Below are 10,223 nucleotides of genomic sequence, written 5' to 3'. Positions count from 1 at the left end.
GGTGGCGGGGAGCCCCTCGCAGCGTCCCCGAGCCGCCTCCGCACCTGCGGGGCTCACCTGTCCCTGGGTCACCTGAGCGGCGGAGGGGCCGTGGAAGCTGCCCTGCCTCTGCCTCGGGGCTTTTATGGCCCGCCGGGGGGGGCGGCGGGCGGAGCGCCCGGGCGGGGACTCCGCGCCTCGGCCAACGGCAGCGGCCGCTCCGGGCAGCTGCGGCAGCATTACATCATGGGACCGCCCGCCTTCAGTGTAAGAGTCTCACCGGCGGCTCGGCAGCGGGGCCACACGGCAACAGGTCTGTCCGGGGAGCAGTGAGCTCTGGAAACGGGGCAGCGCCGGCGGAGCGGGCTCCGAGCCCTCCCCGGGAGGGACATGGGCTGGGAACAGCGGGGGCAGCCTGCTGGGAGAGCCCATCGGCATCTCCCCGCGCCCCAGCGTGAGCACGGAAGCTTTGCTTTGTGGGGGTCACTCGCTCCGGATTTCCCAGGACCAAACGCCACCAGCCTGTCCTCTCCATCCTGCCGCAGTGTCCCTTGGCCTGGGGGGCTCATACCCTCTGGTTTCTCACTCCAATGGACAAGCCAAGTTTCACCCTAAATTCTCAGCCCTTATCATCCTGTTTTTGGGGCTTGCACAAACCCCAACCCTCCATTTCTTCCCATAGACACTGAGCTGAAAGACAGCCCAGATCTGAGTACCTGGGATCCGTTTGGATCTCTCCTGTTTCCAGAGCAAGGAGGTCAGACAGCTATTCCCTCAAGTGTGCCAAGGAGCACAGCATTCACCACAGAAAACAAATTTATTTCCTAAACCTCGCCTCCAGAAACACTCGTGTTCCTGGGTTTGCCTGGGGGTGTCAGCAGACATGGGTTTGAGTTGCACCTCTAAGATGGAAAATACACAGGTTGCAGACATCAATTTTTCAAGACTGCCCTAAGTTACCCTAGATTGCCAGTCTGGTGGGTAAAGCTTTGTCTCCTGGTGTATCCTGTGCATGGGATGTGTTACCACATTATACCAAAGGAAAAATAATAATTGGTTGCAACATTAATTAGATAGGTATCAAAATGGTCCAGAGTTGGAGGCTTGGTCTGGGTAATACTTGAGATCTCTGGGTAATACTTGAGATCCCCATTCAGGTCTATTTTGGGAAATTTCTGCTTCAAATGGATCCCTGCGAGTAAATATGGGGCTCTTAAGACCTTTAAGTTAGAGCAGATGACATGAAGGAGCCCATTTTCGAGTGGCACTGGATGCTATTCAAATTACAGAGCAATTACAGTAAAGCCAGGTGCTCTGTTTCCAACTCTTTTTGTTTGTTTGTTTTCCCCCACTACCACGGATCATGGGCCAAGTCCCTTGCCTGGCTTACACCAGCCCAGGTCCTGCCCAGCCACGGCAACAGCGTTATTTTGCTTAAGATAAAAGCTGGTTTGGGGCAGAATGTACCTGCGTGTGACACAAATCAGTGAACAGCCTGGGAGGCTCAAACTCTGCAGCAGGGGATCAGCCTGGCAGGACCTGATGACCTTGCCATGAATTAGTCACAGCACAAAGAATGTAGATTGGTGTTGGGGTAAGAGAAGACTTTACAGCCTTGCTGGTGCCTGACCTTGGACGTGTGTCTGCAAGAAATTTTCCTTCAGGAGCCAAATCTGGAAGCCATTGATTTGGCTTTGTCCAGGCAAAGCAGAGACTTGGGGGAAATGTGAAAAGAATGAGAGCTGAAGGTGTGAACATCTTATGGAAAATGCTGAGGGGTGCCCAAGTCCTGCTACAACACACCTCAAAGGACAAGGAGCCTTGGATTCCTAATTCCCTTAGAAGATCCTACTAGAAAGGAAACCTAGAATAAGGGAACCCCCCCAATTCTCCCAGCCTGGCTCCAGAGCAGAGGTGCTCCAGTTCTCTGTGTCTACAAAGAACAGCCATTTTGCAGCAGTTCACAAGGGATGAGGCATGTACAGGCATTGCCCTTTTTCCTGAGAGCTGCAACCTCTTCTTTTAGGGCTGTTGGGCAGGACTTTGGACACAAGTCCTTTCCCTGCATTCTAACTTGCCATCAAATTCAGTTGAGGCTTCAGAAATATGATTTTCAAAGTGATCCGAGTGATGAACACAAGCTGTACCTGTCCAGCCCAAAGTGTCTCAAGCCTGATCTATTTATTCAAAAGATTCATTTGAAATGTTGGGCTTGTTGTGAGTAGAGAGCTGGGAACTCTCTGTGTCCATGGCGCATTCATTCGCCCTGGCTTTTCCACCTCCGGAGACTCCTCTGCCTCATTCATTTGCATTCAAGATTTGTTTCAGTGGAAGAGGGGATTGGACAGATTTTTTTTTTCACGGAGAAAGTCTGGGATGAACTTAGAATCCACGACAAGAAAGGTCACTGTTTGATTTAATTATTTGGAGTTGTTTTCCACCCCGTACTCGGAGCAGCCCTTGCAGCTCAGTAATTAGCAACGCAGCCGAGGGGGAGCACGCTGGACTTTGGCCCCATCTGACCTGATTCATACAACATTTCTGATTAATGCACCTGGTCACATGGCAGCTGTCAGCGACTTGTTGCTGGGCATCCAGAGGTTTCCAAGGGAACCGCTCCCTCTCCTGCCGACGCTCCTCAACAAGTGCGGGAGAGCCGCGGTTTGGTCCCGAGGGCCTGACGCCAGCCGGGCAGAAAACGGGAGCAAAGGTGTGCGGAAAAACACCCAAAATAGAAAGCACCCGTGTGGAATCCGGCGATGCTCCTGGCAGAGTGGCTCGGGCCGAGCCCTGCGGTGCGTGCTCGGCTCCCCGGGCAATGAGCTGCCTCCGGCTCAGCCCTCCCACGCACCCCACACGCGCCCCTCTGAACAAAACCACACCGCAGCCTGAACAACAGCTCCAGAGCACAGACGCTCCCTGCGAGCTCTCCACAGAGGAGCTCGAGCACACGTTTGAGACCCCTTTCCTGAGGTGTGCTTTAAAAGTCTCCTATAATCGCAGAGGCCTCGATGGAAGCTTTCCGCCGCTGCACGCTCAGATCCAGCCTACCTGGATCCTTTGCAGGCTGGCACAGAGCGCCCACGTAGACCAATCTCCTCTCCCTCCCCCAAACCCCTCTCGCAGCACATGCAGCTGAAGTTCTGCCCACACACAGGCGTGGCAGCCTCCACGCACACAGCAGCTCCTCACACCTCCCTCCACAGTCCCCCCGTGCGCACGCTCGGCGCTACCTGCAGGCATCTCCCTCTGAGCACTGCACAGCCCTGCCTGAAATCCCTGCTCGTTCACACACAGACCACAGAGCCACAGGCAAGTTTAAGTTGGAAAAGACCTCTGATATCACTGAGTCCAACTGTTAACCCAGTGCTGCGAAATCTACCTAGAAACCTTCCAGCGCAAAGGGAAACTGAGGCGCGGGCAGTCTCTGCAAAGCTCTCGGCAGTGCAGAGAGTACCCAGAAGCACCGCTTTGAGCACAGCAGGAGGAGGCTGCAGGACAGAGGATCACAGAATGGTTTGGGTTGAAAGAGACCTTTAAGATCACCCAGTTCCATTCCCTGCCATGGGCAGGGACGCCTTCCACTGCACCATTTACACGATGGGAAGGGAAAGATTCAGTCTGGTTTCTCTACCCGTTAACTTAGTTTTACATCGGAATGTTTCATGCAGGAGGTGTATCCGACTGAGGAGAAATGTTATTTGGACTAAGAGCAAAGGATTAGCAAGAGGAGTGTCCTGGTTTTGGTTTGGATAATGTTAATTTTCATTCTAGTAGCTGGAGGCACGATCGAAACTGCCTGTGAGACAGTGTTAAGTTAAGGATGCACCAGGAAAGTACAACTCCAGGAAGGGCAGAGAAGGCAACAAATGAACAGCAGCTCGTTAGAGTCAGGGTCTGGACAGACTCAGACACGCTGGTGTGGGGCTGAGCTCTCTCTCCACGCTCAGATTACGCCTGCGAAAGGACAAGGGGATGTTTGTGTGGAATAACCCACTTTTAATGAGGTGTCTGCCAAAGGCACAATCAAGGAGCGGCAGAGTCGCTCGCACCTCGGGGGAGTGGGGATGTCTCTCCTGCCTTTATCTCGGTGTTGTATTGAACCCCGTGCGCCCGTGCTTGAACTGGTGACATTGAGACCATCACAAACATAATGAGGAGGAAGAGGTCGCCCCGAGGCATGTGCCTGTCCTTGGTGGGGTTTGTGCTCACAGCTCTCGCAAGAGACTCTCAGCTGCTGCAGCACTTAAAAGGAGAATATTGTAAAAAATAAAGCCCATGCAAACAGAGTAAACAAGGAGCTTGAGAACTGGATCTGTCTGGGACTAGGGCAGCTTGTAAAGAGAGGTTAAGGGAAAAAAATAAAATAAATAAAAACAAGCTGAAGAGCAAACAAGAGCACTGGAGGCAATATTTTCATAAGCATTAAAAGTAGAACCTATGCTCCATTTTCAGAAGTGCTTTTAACACTTAGAAGTCATAATCACATGCCCTTCCAATAAAATCTGGGATTCTACTTCCCTCAGGTATTTTAGATGCTGTTTCTCACCACACTAGGAGTCAGTGCCCCAGTGAAATTACCAGACCAGTTTAAAACAAACAAAAAGAATTGCTTTTTCACACAGCACATAATTAAATTTTGGAGCTCGTTTGCCACAGGATATCTTGTAGCCTGAAAATATAAATAGGTTCAAAAGGTTTTAGACAAGATTATGGAGGTTTGGTCTATCAGTGATGATTAAACTTAATAGTTTGCATGCAACATCCAAGCAAACCCCACAGATTGCTGGAAGCTACAAAACTACAAGTGGGAGAAGCCTTATTCTTTATACACCCTTGTGACCTGTCCTGAGTATCTTCCTCTGGTTATATCCAGGGCCAGTACACTGGGATAAGGACGTGTCTCCTGCAGATCAGTCAGACCATGTTTATAGTCCTCCCTGCACCCCACTCCAACCCAAACACCCAAGCCTTGTTTTGGATGAAAATGATGAAAAATAAACCCCTTGTGAGGCACTGCAGTGTGTGCTCTGCTAGAGAGGCAGTCTTATTCATTAAGGGAATGGTCTTGTATGCATTTGGGCCTGTTATCAGTAACACTCCAAAGGGAAATGGACTACTTAAACCTATTATATCACTGCTTTATTCACCGTGTGCTGCCATTTACCTCCTACATGACGCTGGGCTCTAATAGCACCAGTTCTGAGAAACCCTGCACATTAGCCACAAGCAGCTCATTAATCCACTGTTTTCATTCTTGCAAAAAAATGGGCTCCAACCACATGAGAGCTCAGATGCCGAGTGCTCAGCCAGAACCAAAACAGCTCTGTTGTGCCAGCAGTTCTGAGGCAGCCCCAAACAGAAGAGCACTTCCAGCTGATGGGGCACAAAGAGGGATCCTTGGGGTCGGGGGGACAAGGAAATGGGACAAAGCTGCCAGCCAGCAGCTGCTGCAGGGAGACTTGGAGAATCCAATTCCTGGAGGCTCCAAGTCAGGTCCCTGTGGTCTTTACTAGGATCAGGTCCTGGCTGTTGATGCAGCTCCATCCCAGGATATCAATTGTCCCAGACAGAAGGAAAAAAATGAAAGGCATGTCTTGAACTCCAGCACGGGGAGTCCATGAGCAGGCTGGGGACTGGCAGAATTAATTCTGAGCAGGTACAATGAGCTCTTCCTCGAGAGCCCTTGAGGAAAATGAAAGGCCCCATGTGCCAGCCCGAGGCACAGCCCGGGGAGTCCTTTGGCCGCTCGGCAAACACGCAGCGGTTGTGGCACAAAGCAGCTGCCACATCTGTTCCATCAGGGACAAGAGCCCTGTAAGGGCCCGGGCTTTCTCTCCCGAGCCTGCTGCCTGTTCCTTGCTGAGGAGCCAAGCGGCTCCATCTCCTGGCTGCTGCATTCCCTGACCCAGCTCCTCTCCATCCCAGGGCAGAGCTTGCTGCAGAACTGCGTGGGTGTCTCCAAACAGGATTATTGCTGCTGAAATCTCCAAGGCTAACAAACAAACCCTTTAACTGGAAGATGGACAGGAGCTCACAGGAAAACAACTGCTCGTCCACGTGGGAATAATAGAACATCTGTGTTCACAAATGAGACACAGACCAGGAACAAGAGGCAATACTTTTTCATGAATGAGACTTCAGGAGTTTGAAATCTGTTCTTCTGGTCACTTTTCCCTGTCTTATTTATCCTGCCAGCTCTGTCCCTGTCCCAGAGCTCTCCCAAAGCCATCAGGGTGCACAGAATGTAGAAGATCCTGAGCTGGAAGGGACCCACATGGATCATCAAGTCCAATTCCTGCATGTGTTGCTTCATTTGAACTGGCTTAGTGAAAAATGTAAGCAAGGAAATCAGGCTTAGAGGTGAGCAGTTGAGTTTATTTCTGCTCTTGGGTAAGGACATGAATGAAATGGGAGGCAAGGGGTAGAGGGCTGCTGCTGGTGGCAGAATTCTTGCCTGGCTGGGCTCTTAGTCCCATTCAGGAGAACTGACAGCCCCACCAAGCACACTGCCCAGGGAGACTGAGGTAGATAAAATCCCTCTTGCCAAAGGAAATGTGATTCCAGGCCAGATCCTGTGCTCCAATGTGTCTGTGCAGAACAGCTCTCAATGAGCAGGGAGCTGAGAGGCACTTACAGAGGCATTTAGTCTCACACAAAACATTCTCCTGGGGCACGAGGGGGATGGAGCAAGGCCGGGCAGACTCCTCTCATTGAGCTTAGCTCCACTGAAATCAATACGTGATTAGGCAGCGACTCCAGCTCTTAATACTCCACCTCTGAACAGCATCGTGTTTGTGTTGAACAAGGAAAATTTAGGCTAGACATGGGGAAAAATTCTTTGCAGCGATAGGGATAATATATCCTGCAACAATCACTTTGCCCAGCTGCACGATCCCCAGAGCTCTGACCAGTGTGGGTGACAGGCCCCAGCTCCAGGCTGTCTCTGCCCCTTTCCTCTCCAGCTGAAGCTGCCATGCCAAGTGCCACGAAAAACAGGCTGCAAGCCCCTCTCCCCCACCCGCTGCATCTCCCTGCCCCACCTGAGGCCCCGTTTTCTCTCGTGATGCTTCTAATGAAACTAAGTGGCTGCAAGCAGAAAGTTTCCACTTCCTGCCTCGGGGCTGATTACTGCGGAGCTGCCGCCGGCAGCATCCCGGCCGGAGCCTCCGCGGATGGGAACCCTCGGGGGAGGGATAAAGTGGTGCTCCGTGCCCTCTGCTCAGCGAGCACCATTAGAGCACTGACTGCCTAACCTGGCAACCTGAGAGAGCAGGACCTCGCTGCTCTGGCTGCTAGGGCTAAGGTCTCTGGAAAACACGGGGTGGTGCACGGACGGATGATATCCTCCAGTCCTTGACACAGAGTTCCAGCAGCAGAACCCAGAAAAGACGTAAAGTTCTTTTATCAGGCATACTGCAGCAATGTTGGCTGCTGCTTCTCAAGGAGAGCTGGTCTCACCTGCTATTTTTATGTGTGCTTAATGCTGTCATGAGACACTTCCCTGCATCCCTGCTGGATGGAGACTGTGTCCTGAGGGGGGGAAAAAGGGGCAGCTGCCAGGTGCTGCTCCATCTCTCCAACCTCTCCTGCCTAGCCAGCCTTGTCTTGGGAAGCTGAGGGGGAAGAGTCCAGCACACAGGCCAGGTCAGGCCTTGGCTTTCAGCTGACAAGAGATTTCCAAGCATTAAGGCTCTTCCCCAGAGCAGCCACCAGCCTTCTGCCTGGCCAGAAGCACTGAGGCTGATGAGTTCACCAGCGTTTCCAGATGGCCCAGACACCCAAAGACCTTACTGGACTTGGTTCCAGGGAAGGTCAGTGCCAAACAGCTCCACCAAACACACCATGTATTTCTCATCAGTCTGGGCACTAATTGATTCATCATGGATAAGGCTCACACACCAATTGCTCCTGGCACCTCTCCTGCAGCCTGGCCCTGGAGAAACTTCCCTCTGGATTTCTCCTTTCACCTATGTGCTTTCTTCCAAACAAAGGGCTCCCCAAACATTCTGACCACCTGCAACCACAGCCCTCTTCCCAGGCTGAACAGTGACAGAGATCAGGGCTGGCCAATGCCATGTGCCCTCTCTTGCTCTTGGGTTACACTCCTGCACCTCGGAGTTCCTGGCTGTTCCTGGAAATCTGGGCTGAAACAGCAGGCTTGGGTTGCCCCACGATCACCTTGGGGATGGGAGGGGAAAGTAAACAAGATTCTGCTCAGCACTGCAGAGACCAACTGCTCCAGCGTTGCGTGGCAGATGGGGCCCAAGAGGGAGACCATCTGTTTCCGAGTGAAGGCCTGAACTTCTCCCTGTGAGATCCCAGGCTGAAGAGATCCAACAGAGTTCAGTGGGCACAGAGGCACAGGGGAGCTGCCATGACCTGGAGGGCTCCTTCAGTCCTTGGTGAGCAACTTCCAGAGCTGAGCCAGGGCTTGGACCTTGAGTCCGAGGGCTGTTGGATTCCTGAGCGTTCCTATTCCCTACATTCATTTTTTTTTTCTCTCCCTCCACATCTCCACCCTCTTTTCCTCTTGGCAGTCCTTCCCATGAGCATGCAGTGCTTTGAACAGTCTGTGTTCCCTGTGGCAGAGCTGGGCAGGGGCTGTGGTTCACAGCTGTCACAGCTCTGCCCTCTGCCCACCCCACTCTCCTTGTCCCACAAACCCCACCGAGCTGTGCCAAGGCCACCAATCCCTGGCTCTTGACACCTCACCTGGCTCCTGCAGCGCATCCTGGTGACACCAGCAGGGGTTAAAAAGAGGTGCACTGGGGAGGTTGGAGAAATGCTGTTAGACCTCAGAGCAGGGGCCGGCATCTCAGAGAGAAGGGGATGGCATCCAGGGAAAGCTGGAGAAGGAAGAGCAATTTGCTGATGGTCAGCATGTCTGGGAAGCTGGGAACATATTGCATTAAACCGATAATAACACCTTGAACAGCAGGGTGGTCGTTTCCATCTGGCCTCGTGCTGGGCTCGGGCTCTCTCATTTCTTCCCCCCTGCAGCGAGGGAATCTGAGGCACTAGGATGGCACAGGTCACCCAGCCAGGCTGAAGCTGGAAAGAGGAGAGCTGCCACAGCCTCTTGGCTCTCCTTTTGCCCCAACTCCATCCTCCTTAGGCTGGGGAGTGGGAAGGCACTGGAGCTCTTCGCTTAATTAGAAGTAACAGCTGAAGCACTTGAGAAACAAAAGCTCCTCTCTTTCTCTGCCCCACTTTTACTTGGGAGCCAGGAGTGGGGAGCAAATTGCTTGGAAGCCAGAAAGCGCCCTGGATCTTGTCACCATGGCTGCACAGGCACAGCCTCCTGTTTTCTCCAGAGGAACAAAACCCTCCTCCCACCCTCTCCTGTCTCAGCTGGAGCTGATTAAAGGAGAAGAAATAAACAAAACAAATAATAGTAATAATAATAATAGAAAAATACTCCAGCCCAAACCAGCAAATAAATATTCAGGGAATGAACCATTCTTCTGCAGAACGTATTATTTTCTGCAGTGGATTTTGGGTTGTTGGAGAGCTGAAGGACTCCAACGAGCATTTCAGGTTATAGAGTCCATCTCAAGAATACTGGGATTTATACCGTCACAACTCAGGAGCATCCCAGATGATGCCATTTGCTGGACAATAATGATCTCTGCTGATATACACATAATTGTATCATTCTGATTTATGTATATGGATGTGTGCACTAATAACATGATCAGATATAACTTGTATGTCTTCTTGCTTGGAACCCACAATGATCACACCCCTAAGCTGTCAACAAGAGCTGGACTCCTGCCTCTTCTGCCTCTGGGTTACCCCACATGCAGGGACAGGCACCAGAGGAAGCAGTGAGCAGAATCACAGAATCACAGAACAAATCAAAGAATTGTAGAAACATCCTGAGTGGGGAGGGACCCACAGAATTCAACTCCTGGCCCTGCACAGACACCCCCACAATCCCACCCTGTGCCTGAGAGCGCTGTCCAAATGCTCCTGGAGCTCTGGCAGCCTCGGGGCTGTGCCCATTCCCTGGGGAGCCTGGGCAGTGCCCAGCACCCTCTGCGGGAAGAATCTTTCCCTGGTATTTCACCTAAACCTCCCCTGACAGACAACACATTTTTTGCTACCACAGTTAAGCTGCTTTTGGTACCTGGGCACCTCCAGTCTCCACTGCAGTGTGGGCTTTAGAAAGTAAATCAAAATGCAAACCAAAGTGGGCTGTTGCTGTTTTCGTTGTGTTCTCACAACTAAACAGCTAAAAA

This window comes from Corvus hawaiiensis, chromosome 28 (genome assembly GCF_020740725.1).
Source record: "Corvus hawaiiensis isolate bCorHaw1 chromosome 28, bCorHaw1.pri.cur, whole genome shotgun sequence".
Lineage (NCBI taxonomy): Eukaryota > Metazoa > Chordata > Aves > Passeriformes > Corvidae > Corvus > Corvus hawaiiensis.
Note: the sequence above shows the minus strand (reverse complement) of the source record.